Here is a 20,988-nt window from a genome sequence, read left to right on the forward strand (position 1 = left end):
CTACGGACGTCCGTGGTATAGTCCAATGCGAAGGATTTGCTTATCCTAGGAACTTCCGACAGACATCCGAGCCGGATTTTCAGACATCCGGCGGATGCTCAAAATCGGACATTTCCGGTCAGAAATGTCCACGGGGCCTCCAAGGGATAACAAAGTACGGATTTTGGATGTCCGCCAGACGTCCGGTTCTAGTTCTAAATTTTTTTCATCAGGGATTACCTGTACTTGCTGTAAACCTGATTGCTTTCTTGATAACATGCATTGAAGCACCACTCCAGCTTCAAGAATACTTGATACTAAAGCCCGTTCTTTAGCTTGTTTTGAAACAACCTTAACTATGAATGCTTGCACCACACACAACGTGGGCGGACAACTTAATACACACCCTATTCGTATTGTTCATGGCAAGAGTGCGAGCAGTGATGTTTATGGTAGCATAATACAGTGGAAAGTTGCAAGCTTACTGTCGCCACCACTTTTCACTAAGGATCATGCATGCACTGTAGTCTGTTGTGTCAGCAAAAAATATGAGTAAGTTTAAGTAGCCAGTAACCACTTCGGTGAAATGGATGCTTAAACCTCTCCATATTTACACTGATACAACAGCCCACAGTCTAAACGTGGTTCCGTATTTAAAAGTTGTGACAGTAATAAGCTTGCAACTTTACACTGTATCACGCCACCAAAAACATCATTGCTCGCACTCTTTCCAAGAAAAATATGAACAGGGTGGGGAGTTGTTTTTCCAGTGTGTGGGGTAAGCATTCACCTACAATTAGGTTTGTGCCAAAACAAGCCACAGAAGAGGCTTTTGTTTTGAGTGTACTTAAATCTGGAGTAATGCGTCAAGTCATCTTATCAAAAAAGCACTGAAGTTTACAGCTAGTAGAAGTTCTCAAGTTGAATGAAAAACTGGAACCTATACCACGAAGCTTTATGAATCTTAGCCAAGTATGTTTCTGATGGTTCCATATCAATTGCTAAAGAAAGAGTTTCAAGGTTGTACTGCAGCAGACTGCACAAGGGCCTGTCTGAAGCAATCTTTAAAGTGAAGGTGCACTTCAATGCACATTACCAAAGAACACATAACAGCTTGCAGCAAGCAAGAAATCTCAAGTTGGCTGAAAAACCTGTATGAAAAAAATTAGGCTCAATTCTTCTGAGAATGCATCGGTACTATGGTTCGTCAAAAGCTAAAGAAAGAACAAGCAATGCTGCTAATGAACAGCAGATTCTGTAAGACTAGGAATAAAACTGAAAAACAATCGTTACAGTAAGGAGCATGCTGCTGAAACAAAAATAGCAGTTAATAAAATTTACATAGCAAAGGCACATAAAACAACACAAGCCAGGTACAAACACTAAAAAATGGTTTATTATTTCATTTTATTCATGAAAACCTTAATATAAATACATGTCACATGCCTAGCTTGGCTGATGTATTGTCTCCTGTGCTTCGGACCTCCTGTGCTTCAGACCATCCAGTCAGTACCTGAAAAATTGAACATTATGCACCAGGTTGATTTTCATACTTTTCTAATGCACTCCACAACCACCCCCAGCACTTGCTTAGGATAACCCACCAAAAAAAATTCCCCCGCATTTCCCCGAGGGGGAGAATGTGAAAGTGCGAATGCACGGTTGTCGGCCCGCTTGCGGCGCTTGCGCTCGGCCCCCGCAGCCCACCGCCTCGCCGCCTTCTCTTCCATCTCTTCCATCGGGTTTGTAGTATCACGTGTACACCACGCAGTTATCAAGCCGCTATAACGCCGCTGAGTCGCCAACGCACGCCGCTGACGACGTAGTTTGAATGCGTTAAAGATATAAGGCGCGTTACTAACACTGATATCAGCGTCGCGTCCGTGGCTTAGTCGGTAGAGCGTCGCGCTGCGGCCGCAAAGTCCTTCTTATCGAAACCTGGCGCCGGATGCTGTTTTTTTTATATAGAGAGGAGGACTGCGGACGCCGCCGCCGCCGGCGGTGGAAGGTTCGGGGTCGCTTATAAAGTGCTTCGCACTTAAAACAAACATTCAGTTTGCTGCTTGAAAGCTACACCCACGAGATGGCTGCACAACTGTTTCAGCATGTTCTTAAAATTGGTGGGGCCTCCTTGCTTGCACATGTGGGTTAGCTTGGTCGTGGGGGCGCCCATCTTGCCAAGTATGGCGCGCAATACCCATTGTACCATGTGACGTTTGAGCAAGGATGCTGAAGGACAGACCCTCATTTGTCTCTCACCGGTGACTTCTTTGAATCTTTTCGGGCACTGCCGCGCTCGATGAGGAGGAGCTGTCGCATCGCTTCACTGGCCTTCAACACCTGTTGCTCGCAAGCTAGCCTGGGGGGCAGCCGCATGGCAGTGAGAACGCGGGGAGTGCACTGGGTGTGAAAGGCAATAAAGGAGGAAGGGAAGCCGAATGACCGAAGCGCTGGGTTTGACATTTTTTTCTGTGTGCTTGAGAGGTTACCAATGGTGGCTCACACTGGGGGACCGATGCAGAGGGAGGCATTTATTTTGTCTCCGGCAGGCGTTTTGGAGCCATGGTCACGAAAAAAATGGAAGAGTGTGGATTTAGCGACGAAAACGGACATTTTGATGGGTACACGTTGGTGAAAAGATATTGGCTCTAGAGGTATTCAAAATTTCTCACAGCATTTTCGGTCGCGATACTCCGCATCAAATCTGACTGGCAGCTCAGTCGACTTGGTCATGGCCTGGCCGATCCGAAGCGCGTCGTGTGCATTGTGCAGCTCCACACGAGAGAGAGAGGTGTTCGGATACCAAGGAGAACAGCACTGAGTGCTTCGACAATGAAATACGACAACTGTCAACATTCCCATGCGCCATTTTGAATCGCACAATGGCATACCAGTTCATAAGTGCTGACGATGATGTGCAGACTGTGGCGTGATGACACCTGAAAAGGCAGACCCTACTAGTGACCGTGACAATGTTCCCAGCAGCCTACTGCAGCCATGCTTCTGTCAGTGTTCAGATTGGCCACTGTTGTGACACAGGGTACAACTCCAGATTTTCTCATTTAGACGGGATTGAAGCTTAAATATGGCATGATGCACTTTATGACGCAGAAGAAGAAGCAAACGAATCTCAAGGACTCTTTCCATGTTAAGTGCGGTGGTCGTCGTGCTATGGTTCAAAATTTTCATGCTGTGAGGAAAAAAGCGGTAAGCAACTGCTTGCCACAATGACATAATCTTCAGACAGGCATATTATCAATACATATATCGAGCTATTTCGTGATCCCCTTAGAGTTCGGAATATCCATGTTCGACTGCATGCTTAATCGCAAAGTACAAACAAACGAGGTTTGTTTGTGCTCTATGTCGACTGTGTCCAGCTTCGCAGCTTATCTATCATCACAGAATGAATAGGCACTAATTTTTTAGCCAGACCATATGAAAACAGGGTTTTTTAGAGGCAGAAATTTTCAGTGCAAGTGGCCATCAACGTCTGCTAACAGCGGGCAGTCAACCATACTTTAAAAAGCACATAAAGTCCCGTACACCAGCCGAAGTAGTAAATCTAAAAAAACTTCACTAAAACGTGCTTGAAGCAGGAAAAAAATGTGAGGGTCTTATGATAAGCAAAACACGCAGTGTTCTTGTAATTGAAAACAAAAAAAAAACAACTTAACATGAACTTTAAAGGAAGGAAAGAAAGTAAGCGTATACCTTTGGGCAACATATGCTGCAGAGGCTCTAGCATTTTTTACTTTTGCATGCATCCGCTCCGGTGCATGGCGCAGCCACGCTCTTATCGCATCGTCAACCTTAGCTTTGTCTTCATTTGTGATACTGTGAGCAGCCACTCAGGAGAAAGAAAAAGGTGATTGTTTTCTGCTTTAAAAAAAAGGTCTAAGAACACAGATCATGGTCACAGGTTGCTTTCATAGAAATTAGTAATGCGAAACTATTAATAGTATTATCGATACTACAGCTACAGCTCACCAGAATTCAAGTGCTAGTTCAGTAAAACTTGAACTGCCATCAGTGAAGGAAAAAAGTGGGCATCAGGAGAGAAGACCCCTGAACTATAGCGACAATGGAACAGGGGGCTCAGCGATAACTCATACTTTTTGCATGGTGTTGCTGAATAACCCGAAGGAGAACCCCCTTTATCATGGTAATGGTGACAGTGCATGTCAGGTGCTAAACCCCCAACGTTTTTTGGCCACGAGAACCTTGTACCGAATCATAGTTGATGCCATTTTTATAATCACCTTAACAAGCTCACTATGAACCTTCAAGGTACGGTTGTAAGATAAAAAAGTGCATGCATGTTTGTGTGCATGCACACGGGCACAGGTAATAAAATTATATTTTTTAAGTGCGAATGCACTTTATAAGCGACCCTGAATTCCGTTTACGGCCGTCCGTCCACATAGCAACAGCTGCGGGTGCGCGCGCTCCTCGTCTTCCTTGGCAACGGGGGGAGATGGCACATACCCACGTTGGGGATTGGCCAGGAATCTCCTCGTCTTCCTTGGCAACGGGGGGAGATGGGCGCGCGCTGCCTGGCCGCTGACATGGCACATACCCACGTGGGGGATTGGCCAGGAATCGGGCGTGAGAAGGGCTAATGCACCGCTTAAAGGAGTACTGACACGAAATTTCAAATCTGAGATCCGCTCTAGCAATCAAGTACAACGACAACACAAATAGGTGTCTGTGAATAAATGCATCTTTCTTTCTTTGTAGTTGTGTGTGTGTGTGTGATCTCTCTTTCGCGAACATTACCGAACCGCGCAAATTCAACTCCTGCATTCGCACTTTCACATTCTTCCCCTCGGGGAATTGCGGGGAAATTTTTTTTTCAATAGCTTGTCCTAGGCAGCCCTGTAGCACCGGGTAAACTTTGTAGGATATGTTACATTATCTTCAACCCTGTGCTGTTGAAATCGGGGACGCTTTCATGAGCAAAGAAATGAGGTAGGGAGGAAGGGAAGAGCTGGTACCAAGCTGTTCATGAAGATTCAAGCCTAGCTGCATGGTATGGTATGAACTTTTCCGAAAAGCACCAGTGTTTTTCAGTCTACATTACATTCAGGCTACCTTTGCACCTTCTAAAGGCATCATAACCTAGTCAGGTGAGACATGTTCTCAGGGCTAGGATATGAATTTGCATGATCATGGCATATTGGCATCAACTTAGGCTAAAGCATTGAATCCTTCGTCTATTTATTGTCAATTCTAATGAGAACTTATTACTTCTTCATCAATGCTCTTGTTTAGTCCAAGTTGGCCACACATTTTTTACAAGCAGTCATGCTGAGCCAACTGGCCCATTATCATAATTTAGTAAGGTGAAATTTTTAGCTGGTTCATGGTGGACCATAACCCTTGCAATTATTTGGCCTTAGATATTACAGACACACAATTTTTAGCTTACCAGTAACCGCAGCAGCAATTTTCAGCGTGCTGAAACTCATTTTTCCTCTTCGCCCAAACCAGGAAAAAAGGGAAGCAAGTTTGTCATCGAGCGGGTACCCAAGCATTCTTCTTGCTGCCGTTCTGGAATCTTTTCCTCCGAGCTTTATTAACTCTTGAACCTGCACAAAATGTGTTGAACGTGCTTGAAATGTGTACCCTGTTCTCACACGACAATGTACGTCTTTACTCTTTCATAAACCACGCATATTTAAATTGATAACCGGTGATTTATGCTTTACATTGCCGATTTGAACAAATTGTAGTCATTTGTTGTGCACCTAAAGCACTCCAGTGGTTAGTCTAGGCAGTGCACTTTTAGAATCAGTTGAAATGTTCCCGCTTCGGCGATGCAGAGATTTCTGACGACGTTTCTTGTGAGCTGAAGTGTGTACACTCTTGCAAAAGGGGGCATGGCTGCTGCGCTTTACAAAAAAACGCGCCACTTACGGTTATGGTACATCACCATAAAATGTTCATCAAAAGGCTCCCAGCAAGCCAAATACCAAACTAGCTTTGTAATCCTATAGCGCTGAGAGGTGATAATTACCTGATAATGACACGAGCTATTCACTAGTGACCTTTATTTCGGAAAAAAACGCAGCTTTATTCTGCTAAAGCTTATTTCTGAAGGTCCCCAGCATGCCTAGCAAGTAGACCTGGCATTCTCAGCCACTTTCCAGCAGTTTCAATTTTGTTTTTCCGTTTCGAAATTCATATTTGGCACTACTGTGCAGTTCCCCAACAGCCAAGTCAATTTGCCATGGTGCCTTCATCACCCGGTACTGATCCTTAAACAAAGCAAGGTACTTGTGATTTCACTTCATCCACGCCATACTTCTGCAATAACAGCTCTAGCTAAAGTAAAAAAAATAATACCAAATCGTCAGATGTCAGTTCAGACAAGGAGAGCGCTTCCAATCAGCCTTGAACACTGCCAGCTGTTCACCGGCCAGTTTCGTTTCCGTACATGGCTGTTTCCGGAGGTGTAGTGTTGCTTCTTAGTAGAACTGCCTATTCTGGCAGTCTCCAACAGGCCTAATATTGTTTCTTTTCGAAAGTATAAGGTGGCACTGCAACGTAGGCGGCTCATAGCGGCGAACTTGGTGAATGCTTGCTAGTGCATCACACCTCGTCCTTTAAACGGCTATCACGGCGAGTCCGATGATGATGAACTGCACATGAAAGTTCTGATAGATAAGTGACATCAGAATGTCAACAAGCATCCACTACCAAGTTTGGTTTTCAACTGCAAGCGCATTTCTTCACATCGTTTGCCTCTCCTCAACCTTGTGGTGGCTGTAGTAATTGACAAGGTGGCTTTAATATTACGGGGGGACAAATTGGTGCCTCTAATAATGTCACACCACCAGATTCCTCCCAGAGAACCATCCAAAATTCTGCACTTTGAAATGGAGGTTGGGCTTCACCACAAGGCATGGGCACCGTGCAAGCTAATGCTTTTATATCTGGGAAAGTGCTCCGCACAACTGAAATTTTTTTCGGGCACGGCTTTTCGAAGTGTGTACCTACAAAATTTATATTCTAAATTTTTGTTAGCAAAGGAATTTTTATTTTTCTCTTGTAACAAAAGGAAGTACAAAACACTCGTGGTTACGCTTTTCCACGTTTACATACTCGGTCCGTCCGTTACATTGCAGGACGACATCTCTCCTTGCTATTAACAAAGCAGATACGAAATGAGTGAAAAACTAACATTGCATGAACACGAATGCAAATGACGTACACTTCTTGGTACATAAATTGTGCACTGAGAGGACAGCCTGTGTCCTGGGAAGGGGGGAACTACTCCCCCACCCCAAGCACCAGCTCCCTTTACACAAGACGTTTCATTTACTCGGGTCTTCCTTGCTACATACGCAACTTCAACACATTCAAATGCAAAAACAAATACAAAAGAAACCGACCATTGGTTTGTTGACTGTACCGCATACACTTATTTGGCCCACCTTCCCATTTGGGGCCACTAAACTTATTGAATACTCAGAACATGACCTCTGTTTACATAATGCAATTGGAACTGCCTTTGGGTGTAGCAACACAATCACGCGGTTTACATCCGCACGACATGGCTTACACTTGTAAAAACGCAAGTACGCGGCTTACATTTGCGAGCCCGCTCACTTTGTAGTAGAGTGAGGCGCCAAGTGCACAGGTGCGGGAGGAGAGTCTCCCCCGTCCGAGGCGCTTGCGCCTTTTAAAAGCCTCCCCTTATGTTCCCGTAAACTTGACCCGTACGTTATTAGAGTGCAACTCAAGTGCACTCACCTTTATGAGCCTCCCGTTATTTCCTTGAAATGTAGCCCATGTATTGGAGTGCGGCTCAGGCACACACGCTTTTATAAGCCTCCTTTTATGTTCCCGTGAAGCGTAATCCGTGTATTGGAGTGCAGCTCAAGTGCACTTGCCCGTTTTGAACCTCAGTGAAAGGACAAGACCATTTTCTCAAGAATTCTTCTTCCCCTAAGAAGAAGAGCTCTGCTTCCAGGTTTTCGGTTAGTTTTGTGTGCATGTGGATCAGTAAGTTCCACTGGTTATGTCGGGGGCGTGATTGCTTGACAGCAGTATACCTGTTTATCCACAGTACATAAAGACCGATCGTTATGATAAGCACAGCTAGAGGGTTTCTTGGGCACCGTCTGCCCTCCAGGAAGTCCCGAATGCGGAGTTGTCTATATGCCCTACTCACTATGAGCCAAAATGTTTTGGCGACTGTACATTGGACCATTGCGTGTTCATTTGTCTCCCTCTGATTACAGTGCACACACTTGTCTGTTGTTGTTGTACCCCATCTCCTTAAGACCGTTCTCGTCTGCAAGACTGACCACCCATACTTCCATGTTACGTCTTGGGCTTCACCCGGTACATTTGCATTGATCAGCGTGCGCCAAGGAAAGTGCTTTTGTTTCTCTTCTAGGTTTTCAGGACTCGTCTCATCTAATTTCTGAGCCAGTTCTATGTTCCTCATATCTTCTACTTCTCTTTGTGAGTTATGTGTGGTTAGTTTCTTATATGCTGCTATTACTTTGGCGTAAAAGGGGGGTGGCTGAGTTGCCTTGGGCCCATCCGGAGTATGCTGGGAAAATAACCTAGCTTGCGCTCCCAAGAAGTATACACAGAGCTGCCTTGCTGGATGCCCCGTCTGCAGATCAAGGACCCTAAAAACACTTTTCAAAGCATAGGTCACGGCATAATTGGTTACGGAGGGGATTTTCCACCCCCCGAATTGTCTGGGCAGGCCCAGTTTCCCGGTTTTGAACAGGGCTGTTTTATCCGACCAGAACAGGCGCAATACTTCAAATGTAATTTTAACCGCTATGTATCGAGGATGGGCAGCTGTCCCGGCTATATACCATACTTTCCCTGTAAAAACGTTTATTGCCAGATACCTTCTAACCGCGTATGGAAAGTCGTAAGCTAAGGCTTCGTTTACATCCTCCCTGAGTTGTTTAAGTGTCTGGTGCCATGTCTTATGTGATACCCCGCTTGACGTGTAAGTAACTCCGATGATTTCTACATGTGTTACTACTGGGATGCCATATATGTGTTGTTTTTCTAATGGACTTAGGCTTAAGGCTTTACTTTTTGTGCAATTTAGTCTTGCACCAGCTAACTCGGAATACTCCTCAAAACAATTAAGTGCATGCACTAAACTATCTTCGTCCCTTAGATACAAAGTAACATCATCGGCATACGCCGTTACTTTAACTGTCTGGCTCCCTGGAAGCTCTAAGCCTAGGATATGCGAGTTATTTTCAACATTTTTTAAGAACGGTTCTATTGCTAGAACAAAAAGAAATGGGGAAAGTGGGCACCCTTGTCGTACCCCTCTTGTTACGCTCAGACTAGTTGCTACCTGCTTGTTTACAACTAGATCACTCTGCATGTTTTCATAAAGGATTACTAATATATTAATAAACTGTTGTGGATACCCGATGGCTATTAAAGTTGCGAAGATGTAGTTGTGTTCTACTCTGTCAAACGCCTGTGCTTGATCTAAAGAGATGAGCCAGCCTCTAGCCTGTCTTGTTTTGGTGTACTCTATTATGTCTCTGTTTAACATGTTTAAGGTTTGACAGTTCCTGTCTGTAACTGAGCAGGCTTGCCACGATGTTATCACTTCCGGCAAAGTAAGTTGTAGTCGTCTTGTTAGTACTGATGCGAGTAATTTGTAATCCGTCCCCAGTAACGTGATGGGGCGCCAGCTTGTAGGTTCGTTCCAAGCCCCAGCATTTTTTGGCATTAGGATAAACCTACCTCGTTTAAAACTGCGGGGTACTGTGTGCGTTGTGAGAACGTCATTTAGTACTGCGCATAGGAAGGGTCCAAGAAGGTCCCAAAATGTGCTGTAAAACTCGACTGGCAATCCATCCACTCCTGGAGCCTTGCCTTTGTGGAGTTGCTTCATTGACTCTGTTAATTCTTTTAACGTAATCGGAGCGACTAAGTGTACAAAGTCCTCATCTGGTAATTGTGGAAGACTTGCTAAGTAAGGGCTAGAGGTAATGCTACCGATGTCTCTGGTTGTCTCACAAGAGGTCATTTCCTGAAAGTAGGAAATGAACCTGTCGATGTCCCCTGGTGTGAGATTTGCTTGGTTTGACCTGTTTGCTTCTGCTTTCAGCTGTCTGTTTCGTTCGTACCTCAAGACTGCAGGGTTGGCACTGGGAGATTGTCTGGCTCTATGAACAATGGCAGTGGTAAAGTAAAGCCTGCTTAATCTGGAGTGTCTCAGTTTTAAATCTTTAAGGTAGGTTTGCATTAGTAGTGTTGCAGGGTTGCCTCGTTCTATTATTCTTATTCGTTTTAAGATGTTTGTTTACTCATCTGACTGCCTGTGTCTGAGCTTTTTTCCCTCGTCAATGCAGAGGGTCTTCCATTCCACTTTTAACGAGTCCCAGTCGTTAACTTGCCTCCTTTCGATTGACGCTGCTATTCTGTTTCTTAGGCTGGCTTTGCATGTCCTGTCATATAGTATGCGAGTGTCCAGCTGCCAGGCTTGATTATTGCTTGGGTTTCCTTTGCTAGCCATTTTAATTCCCACAGGGCTGTGGTCCGAGATTTGCGGAAGCGATGCTGTAGCTTCCACTATTTCGCACTCTGTGACAATGTCTGCCAGAACCGAGCTAACGTAGACTCTGTCTAGTCCACTTTTCGTCCTTCCTTGTTGCCATGTGTACTGCACTGTTGTTCCATGAAGGAGTACGTGTGCGTCAATTAAATTAAAATGAAGTATTAACTTGTTTAAATCATGTCCTTGGTAATCTACTCTATGTGAGGGCCCTATCCTGTCATCCTGGTTTAATACACAATTAAAATCTCCAAGGCATATGACATGCCGGTTTTCGAGAAACAGATATTCTATATTTTTGAACAAGTTTTTCCCAGTGGAAGGGTATGGAGGAGCATAAATATTAATTAGGCGGGCTCCGGGTGGTTTGTTATACGCGTGTTGTATAAACTTCTTTCTTTTCTCATTTCTGTTTATTTACAACATTTGTTGTAACGTTTTCTTTAATAATAGTTTACTGAATTTTACAGAAAAACAGTGTCTTGTTGAATTTGCAGTGCATCAATTACACGCAATCCCTTTAGGATGTGTTCTTTTTTCTTTTTTTTTGAACGTCTGGACAAACGTTTTGATAATTTTTTGTTGAAACCCTTAATCATGAACACAATATTAAAACGGGTGTTGTTGGAAAATGCAACGAATCAACCGCATTTTACGTCTCTTCAATATGTGCCTAGCCAATAGCACAGCTAGTTTCACTTAAAAAAAAACGCAAAATTTCGTTTTATCTATAGGTACACCTATACTCACTGAAACAGATGCTCCACGCCCTACCAGGCAATTATTTTTCTCATCTATGTTTCATGTGATGAAGCACTATTTTGAAAGTAAATACGAAGGAGAACTTAATGATAGCCATTAATATTGCCTACCTATGAGACATCTAACAATTCCTCGGCACCTCTCTAACACCTCAAAGCAGAGGAATCTTGAAAAATTGGCATTTACCGTATTTACCGTAATCACAAAAACAAAGCGAGGGTGCAGTTTGGAGAGCCAATATGTATACACATACTGAGCTTCGAATATAAGGCGTGGTATTACTATGAGACTACAGATTTCGAAAAAAAAAACCTCGTGTTATGGAGGAATAAATATGGTAAGTTCACTGTCCAAGATTGGAGAACACAACTAACAATATATGAAATGTGCCTCAATATGAAATTAAATTTATGAAATGTTATTACAGCACACCTGCAGGGATAACACAAAAGATTGCCACAAGAAAGAAGAACGCAAGTTTTCTTCTGAAAGAATAAATTATGTACACGGCAAACTAAGTGTACGAAATAAAGCTAATTTTGCATATGCTCTAAGACCATTATCAATCCAGAAAACTATTTCAATAATGCAAGTAAAAATATCCCCAGATTAATCATGCAAACCATTAAAATACCAAGACTCCAGCCTTGTCGCTGTCGAGGCACTGATTAAACGCTCTCAGGTCATCAAGCGCAGTGAAAGGTCTCTCAACCATCGGTGCGCATGTGACTACAGCTCGCTGTGGGATGACTTCGCAGAGCTGGTTCAGCATGTCCCCATGCTGCTGCTGTGTGAACCGGATGATATTTAGGAGGCGGAGGACATTCTGACGAAACGCTTGATATGTAAGGGAAGAAAAATAGTAATAATGTTAATAAGACAAGATACAGGTCCCAGTTCTGAAATTATTTTTAAAAGCATCCCACCGGGTAAAAACACTGCCCTGAACTAACTGCCTGACGCAACATCTCAAATTACAATTATAAAAAAAAACTACAAGTAGCAGAAGCATCACATTTTTAATGTGCATAGACAGGTGCTCAATAATGCACAAGGTAACTTTTTGCAACAGATAAATCGTCAGACTGCGATAACACATTGATGTGGGGGCACTGGCGCTACTTGTAGCGCAAGTGACAAAAATGAGGTGAAAGAATTGCATCAACTGCCTGCAGATTTTGTTTCCTGCCTGATTATGTGATGCCACATGTAGCTAAGGTAGAGAGAGTACAAAATAAGGAATGTGCTTACTGCCACTGAAGAATGCCACATCAAATAATTTCACCTGCAATTAACAGGTACTGTAGGTTCTGCCATACATGCATACGAGCTCTAAAAACCATTACCTTGTGAGCACATGGCACCATTTCCTTAATTTTCCTAATTTTAGCTTATGCTGAGTATCTGTAGAGCTTTTGGCTTCAGTCTAAAGCTTAAGTTTGATATATCAACACAGTTACAGTACATGAGTGAGTCACACTTAAGTTCAAGAAGCATAACAAAACATTTGCAAAAATAAAATAATTATATTTCTTCTTTGCCCCGTTTGTTACTACAATATTAGACATAACCAAAACAGTAACTTCACAGTTTATTTCTCACATTTCCCGTGACAGCCCACTGTCGTCGGTGCTGTGCACCAACCTGTTCTTTGCTTGAACCTATACTGACTGTTTTTCGTGTTTCGGTTGTGTTTTGAGTGCGTGCGGACTTTGAGTGACCAGCTCAATACTTCCCTTTCAACCAGACGACTTGACAACAAACATTTATTGCTTCAAGAATGTACTACCAATTTTAGAGTGTGCTCATGAGCAGGCACTAATGCCTGCTTTTTTGTGGCATCAGAACGTGTATTACATTGAAGGCTTCCAAAGAGAACGCCTTCAGCTACCCTTCCCAAACCTCCCCCCTCTTCCCGGGAGAGTGCGCACAGCTTTTGTCCATGGTCGAGTTGAGAGGGAACGATTATGAGCAATTTGTCGCGCTTCGGTGATGATGAATGAATTTTTATAATTTATGCAGGAGGAAGTCCACATACATTCCAAATAATCAGTGGGAAGTGCTGCAGGGATTCTTTAAGGCATAAACCATGGGTTGCTGCAGCACGAAACAGTTTGCATGTCGAAATTATCATGCACCACACGTTGCTCATGTGATATCCCGTTCACGTGTACTGGCCTCTTAGACTGAGGCATGAATGTGCTTGAGGTACACTGCTCATTCTGCACGGTAAGATAGCTTTCTCCATTATTCTAGGAAATGGGTCACCGTCTGCACAGCTGAAACACGACGGTATAAATTTTTCGCTTTTCACCCTTATTTCGGAAATAAAAAAAATAATGAAAAGGCTAGCGAAATGTGACACGACAGTCCAGTTTGTTCACAAGTTGTGTTCGCAGAAAGAACAAAAACATTACTGACGTTGGTTCACAATTTGTTCATAAAATCAGGTTTGAACTGCATGTTCTGAAATAATCTGCACCACAGCTTCATCCCCATTTAGCTAACAATTGCATGGCACAGGCAGTAGGCAGCTGCCAGGAACTATCCTTTGTTGCTCAGGGCGCCCGTTATTTCTATTTCTAGAGATAGTTACTTCAACCAAGATACACTGGTTTTTGTACTTATAATTGACCAAGCTATCTCAGAAACAAAAGAAAAATAGCACACAGCAAGGAAAGTTACCTGCATCCAGTGGATCCCTGTGCCCATGGATTTTTCCCCCTTGAGGACCTGCAGTCAAAGGTCATTCAACAAAACAATTAAACAAAATTGCTAAAACTACCATGAGCTTGCTGCACTACTCAAAATGCAAACAAGATACCAAGCTGCTGAGGGGACATTATAAGCACACTTAATTTGGAATGACCAAATTCAAATTTACTTCGAGGCAAGGGACCAGAGAAGTCCAGTGCAATCTTCCTTTGCTATCAGGCACACATCAGAGTTCGGTATTCGTTAAAAAACACAAAACGAGCATCGCAACCGCACGATAGATAAGGCGTCCGTGAACAATGGGCCCCTTTATACGTTCCTGGTAAGGACTAGGTTTGCAGCTGCTCGCGAAAAGGGGGGTTGACGTTGCTTGAAGGCAACCGCAATTGTCAGGCTCTGCTACAAAAAAAGCCGAACGCAAGTGAGCGCAAGAGCCCGCTGAGACGAAGAAGATCATTTTACACTATCCCACATCAGCATGTGTACTGGTTTACAAAATCTTCACTGGTCACCCACATTTGCAGGGTGCAATGGCAATCGTTTTTGATGTCATTTTAGTGTGTAGTTTAAAAGTCTCCATATTTCTTGTTTTCTTGGCTAAAAACGACTTCCCTACCTGTAAGAAAGCTGCGTGTTACCAAAGGCTAGTTTCTTCAAAATGAACAGTTTTATTTTATCCTAGCCCTTTCAAGTGAAAATTCCTTTTCTACAGATATCAATTCAACTGCTTACGCCTCAAGAATGGCAAAAACTAACAGTGCCATGGCCCTAACAGAAACCGCACACATTCAACCTTGAAACCAGCTAATTCTGAATCGCACTTATAGATTCAGCTGATTCCTAATAACTACTAGCATGTATAATGTTGATGCGAATCGAACTCAATATTAAAGGGCCCATCTCCCCGCGAGGGGGACTCGAGTAAATGCGTCGCATAGGGGGTGGGTGTATTGCGTTAACGTTTAGTGTTTGGGGAGTTGGTGGTAGTGAATGCGTTGTATCAGCAGCTTCTTGACATAGTTTGAATGAGTCAAGGAAATAAGGCGCGTTCGTAGCCTTTCATTCTGTGTCGGTTTTGTGGCGCAGTGGGAAGAGCACCATGTACCTCGCGTTCCACCCACAGGTAGTGAATGCGTTGTATCAGCAGCTTCTTGACGTAGTTTGAATGAGTCAAGGATATAAGGCGCGTTCCTAGCCTTCCATTCTGGTCGGCTTTCTGGCGCAGTGGGTAGAGAACCATGTACCTTGCGTTCCGCCCGCAGGGTCGTGGGATCGAAACCAGGCGCCGGTAAGTATTATTTTTTTATATAGTGTAGGGGGAGGTGTGCGGACCTGTTGTTGAGAGCGAGGAGGGTAGCGTGATGCGGGAGAGGAGGAGTGGGGGAGAGGGCGCACCTGGAACAGCTGTTGCGGACGCCGAGGCACGCCGACAACGCCGGGTGACATCGTGAGTTAAAGAAATGCTCTGCATTTAAAAAAAGTCCCGCCTGCACTCAGCTTACATTAAAAAAAAAACTTCACGCTTGAAACTAATCACTGTTGTGCCAACATTTCCCTTGCAATCATGAATCCTTTCTGAATAAGCAATCAACCTGCCATGTTTGTTAGCAATTTAGGGGAGGAACTTTGGGAAGTCTCCGCCGGCTACATGAAGGACTATAGGGCTCCCACGCTGGAGTTTGGTGACATGCAGCGGTCCCTTGTGTCCTATGCGTCGGGGTTGTACAAAAGCAGACGACCCTTGCCGACCTCCATGTGTTTCCGATTACAAGCCAGAGCGAAAGTTGCTTGTACTTCGTTTAGTGGCGCTGAAGCGCATATACATGACTGCATACTGAATCAAATAGCCAATAAATAATAGTTGTAGAGGCTAACAAAATGATATCCACTACAACAAGCCGATTTATCGGATTTCTTCTGAGCGAGCTGTCGTGATCGTCGTGATAGCCAGGTCGGGTGGTCTAACTTCCTGACGATATCGTTCTTTCTTCTTGCGTGCGGTCGACAAAGGAAAGTTCACAAGTAGCATAAACACAGAAAGCTGCTCATGTTATAGCCTGAAGTAACTGCAAAAGGTTTCTTCTGCCGGAACATGCTAGCGGACACGCAGCCGACTCAGCTGACACTGCTGGTCTGGTACCGCCTGAAACAGAGCGAAAAGTTTGTTTTGTATTTTCGGAAAATAAATGATTCTTGCTTGACATTTTATGCCGCACGGCTTACGACAAGGTACATGTATACTGACAAGGTGGTGAGGCAATAGCGTCAAATAAACAAATTAAGCGCAATTAAAGCCGCAAACAAGCTTCGAATCACTTGTCAGTGTCCCTTGCAAACCATGTCTGTAAAAGGTATCGATTCCGGATTTGAAAAAATATGAAGTGAAAACAATTTCAAATCTTCTTTTTACGCCCACAATGTCAAAGGGTAGTTTTGTAGCTTAACAGCACGCTAGGCACAACCATATTTACAGTAAGGAGGCTGCAAGCTTTGGATCATCCTTCACCAGCGGCCACTGTGTGGCCCCAAATCAGAGTTTCGCATTTACGAATACTTACCATTCCCAGAGAGACTGCTGTAATCTGTACCACTGCAAGACAATGCCAGTAATTCTACGTCACCTAAACACACAAAAGGTAAACTTCTGCAAGTCATATCTTTGAAGTAAAGTTTTGGCTGGAACACTCACAAAATACACAAAAATCCACAATGCTCCAGCTTTTATTTTAAGCTTATCATCTAATATAATGTGCGCCTGGCCTCAAGCAATAATTTGTGCAAATACTACTTACTTATAGTGAATTCCAGATTCTCAATTTTAATTGCTAGTCCGAATTATGCAAATTACTCTGCATAATGTGCACATGCCGTATGTGTCTCAATATTATACGCATCCCTTGACGCGATAGGGTGTAATTTATTTCAAGTGGATCTCATTACTCCCCTATCAAACCCAGAAAACAGCTCGTTCCTAATAGAATCAATCTGACTGTCATGTTCAGCCAAGTTCAAGCCAGTGCCTCGTACGCTCGCACAGTGAAAGCATATAATCGTTCGCCTGTTCCAAGAAAAGACGCAGACAGGTGGATGGAGGCAAAGCTTGTTAATTTAAGGATATTTTCCCTCCACAAGAAAAATAAATGCTGTGACACTTATATTATGTCATGTGCTTTGTTAAAAAGCTTTAATGGTCATCCACCTCCCCGGAGTGGACTGGCTCCAATTTTTTTTTATCTTTATTCTCAAATCAATGGCCTACCAGTCACATCAAGGTCCGCACTCACAGTGTCTTGGGAGTCTCGGTGACCACCTAAAACTGCACATGAAACAAAATATGTCCAGCACATCTGATGTATCCAAACAATGGGAAAGATTTAAGAAGAAAATGCTTGGGTTATGATTATTTGGGCTATGAGGCATGCTGTAGTGGACGGCTCCAGATTATTTTGACCACCTAGACATCTGAAGAGATCCTGAAATCTTTACAGGCAGACATTTCTGCTTTTCGCCTTCATATAAAAAGCGGCCATGGGAGAGATCAAATTCGCATCTACGGGTTCAGCAGTACGCCTTAGCCACTGTGCTACTCGGTGGGTGAGAAACCATAAGACAGCATACATCTTCACTACAGTGAAGATTACCTTGTTGCAATAACACGTTAATTTTAGTGTCCACTTCATTCAAGTAAAGCTGCAGCAACGTTTCTCACACAAACAACTTGTAATGTGGTATAGGGTGCTGGATGTTTCATATAAAGTAAGGTTGTATGTTGCCTTCATTCCTGCCATTTTGTTAGGTGGTACTTTTCCCCTGAAAAGTGTAGCGAAATGATGTTTCACCGCAAAAGGGTCGAAAAGAGTTTTTGAACCACCTCTGCAGGGATATCGGAGAAGTAGGAACCTTTGCAATCTTGACAGAACTGCATGTACAAGCATGAAAGAATTACTAAAGTGGGGCATCCACTGTTGGCCGCTATGAATTGTCCACTAGATTATCCGGAGCTTTACTACAGTTTCAGTAGCCAACTTTAACCACATACTTGTGGGGCTGCCATACTAAACAAAAACCTCGTAAATGTCAAATGGGCCACAAACGGGACAACTCTGGTGTAATACTCAGACTTGCTCTGAGGCTGGAGCTGGGCAAATTTTTCCTTTGTTAAAGAGGTAGCATTTCTGGCTACAGCAGCACTTTGCGCGCAAAAAAAACATTGATGCTTTCAATATAATTTTTCTGTTATAACCCCCCACGAAAAAAGATCCCATAACCAGCCACACCAGTCCCGATTCGCTTTAATTTAATCTATATTATCTACGCCACAGCTGAGTGACAGTCCAGAACCATCACAAAAAAAACTTAGGCGCTGTATGTACGAAAGTAGGCTTACAGGCACTTGAAAGTTTTGAAAAGCTCAGTAAATTCCTGTTAGCACGAACTTGAAGGGACCCTGAAAAGTTGTTTGTATAACAGAAATTCGTCATAAGCGGACGTTTGCTGCATTGTGAATGTTACAAAATAGCAAGTGTTCGTCTTAGCTAGTATACTGTAAGCCAAGCTTTAGGGGTGAAGCCCCTTAGGGGCTTGGGGGGTTGGCGTTTCATGTCGTCGTCGTAACCGTCGTCTCATGTAGTCATGGTACTAAAGCACCGGGAAACTTGTTTACGCCACGACCTAGAAAGCTTTGTGCGTCAAAATGCTAGAATTTTATAGCAAAGCTGTGTACCTCTATCCCCAACGCTTTCGTCTCCGTTGGCAAAAACACCAAGGCACCACGATTACACTTATACACTGCATGCTTCACCCTTCCCCAGGTTTCACGTTAGTGGAGATGGCCTGGGATTTTTTACAAGCACCTAAGCTGGTAGTTCAATGTGAAAATGATAGAAGTGTTACTGAAATGTAGAATAACTAGAACACAGGACTAAGTGCTTCACACCTTCTTGTCAGTCTTCAATTCGGTAGCACTTTTCCTATTATGATTATTTATCAACATGACCGACTCAGTTACTCAATCACAGCCGTAATGCATCGCTTAAATGACGACCCCTAACTTGGCTTGCAAAAAATGTAAATCTGCTTACCGTTACTTGCTGCAGCACTGCTTGCCTGGCCAGATGAAGAACCTGGGAGCGGAAATATAGTTATAAAGTTAATACATTTTATTTTCAGTGGCTATTTAGCAGTAGTGCCACTTGAAGTGTCAAAGCATTGAGAAAGATACCTCGAGGTAGCTTCGTGCACTCAAAAAATGTGAAAAACAGCACTGGCAGAGACAAAGAAGAGGGATGCACATGTTGGCATGTAAATCTTCTCCCTCTGCCAATTCAGTGCTGCTTGCAGCATTACTGGTGTGCTTGTAAAGGATGCTTATATGTATCTCAATCCAGAATAGAGAGCTTAGCTGTCCTTTATGAGTGCCACCACCCGTCTTAATACCAGTTCACAAATTAGTGACAGCCGCACTTAAATGCTGCTGCCAGTACAGAAGACATCCCTTCTTTGCTAAGCACCAGTGAGACGCTTCCAGCATTGTAAAAGTATATTTTTAGGGTGAGAAAGACTATGCCCACTTCTTATTTTTGCATTTAGGATACAAATTCCAATATTGAGCAATTACCTCGAGGGAAGTTATCTGGCAGCCTTGGCAAGTTTTGAACAAGTTGTGGAGTGGGTAGGTCGAACACCCCAGCCTCTTCCGAATCAGACCACTGCTGCGGCTGCCTCCTGACTCTCTTTCTTAATGGAGCATCTGCGTCGCTTCCCAGGTCTGACGTCATCTCACTTCTGTTCAACTTCTTTCTTGCTTGCTCGGGCGTTGCTTAAAAAAAGTAAGTCATGCAATTCTCTCGTGAGATATTGCAAGTGAATACTTGATCGAAAGTGGCCCGCACCAAACACCCCTTTCACTGACACCTCAAACCATGCCCATGAGGCATCAGGTCAACATTCTTCTTGACCAGAATGACAGCCCTGTCGCCTTTCACATGATCCGGCCACACACAGTATGCATCGTCGATCCAACGTGTAGGAACAACTTCCACTTGTTGCTCTTCCAAAAACTCAACAATTGCATATGTCATCTGAAAAAAAGGGTAAGAAAAAGAGGCAGAGATGATTGGCTGTAAAGTTTGGCAGAAATTCGGCAGCTGCGTAAAGCAAACAAAGTTCAAAGCTTGTACCGAATGTACTATGCACAGGCCTATGGTCGAATACAAGTAAACAGCAACAGGCAATGTTGTCTGTCCCCCCACCAAAGCAATCTAACTGTCATGTCAGTGCACATGACTGTTTCATAATTGGCGTTTGCAAGAACATTAACGTCGCTATTTTTGTTCTTGTGCCTGATTTTATTGTATGTTTTTAAGAATAGTTCCAGCAGGGAGAATCTTTGCGTTGTGCAGAGGAACAGCCAATTGAAGTGATATGGCCCACACGCCACTTCTGCTGCTGCTCTGAACTTGTATCCGAGTATACACTTGTGGGTGGCCCCAGAAGAATGATGCCTACTGAGAGGCCTCGGCTTTCAACAGGCATATAAATTATTAACTGTGAAACTTCTGCTTAGCAATGAACGGCATACATAATATTCAATGAGTCACTGCATCGGGCAAAAACAAGTGTAAGAAGGCCATACAAATTTACAAAGGGTAAACCTTGCATATGTTGTGAAGTTAACACGAAGTGTCACAAACAAATGGAACAGCCAATTAAACTTGAGGCACTTGTATGTTCATTTCTTTGCATATATCACATACTGATTGATGCCATAAAATTGCGAGTTGCTATTTGCATATTCCTAAAACGGATTACACTGTGTTAGGCAGTGTGCAGGTCTGGCAGAACTACGAACTGGCTCTCCGAGGGCAGTTTAACCATTTTACGCAGATTACGCAGGGGGCACGACTTCGGTTCGGAAAGGTGAGACACAATGCAGATCCTCAACCTGGAAGACTCGAAGGGCAGTGTGTACA

The 20,988-nt window shown here is 43.6% G+C and overlaps 1 pseudogene; it reads right to left on the minus strand.

The window, feature by feature from the left end:
* Window positions 1-1,472: 1,472 nt before the first annotated feature.
* LOC144166292 (uncharacterized) lies at window positions 1,473-20,097 on the minus strand (annotated as a pseudogene).
* Between the last annotated feature and the right edge of the window lie 891 nt (window positions 20,098-20,988).

This window comes from Haemaphysalis longicornis, unplaced genomic scaffold (assembly GCF_048455015.1).
Source record: "Haemaphysalis longicornis isolate Haplotype H1 unplaced genomic scaffold, Haemaphysalis longicornis Haplotype H1 scaffold_166, whole genome shotgun sequence".
Classification (NCBI taxonomy): Eukaryota; Metazoa; Arthropoda; class Arachnida; order Ixodida; family Ixodidae; genus Haemaphysalis; species Haemaphysalis longicornis.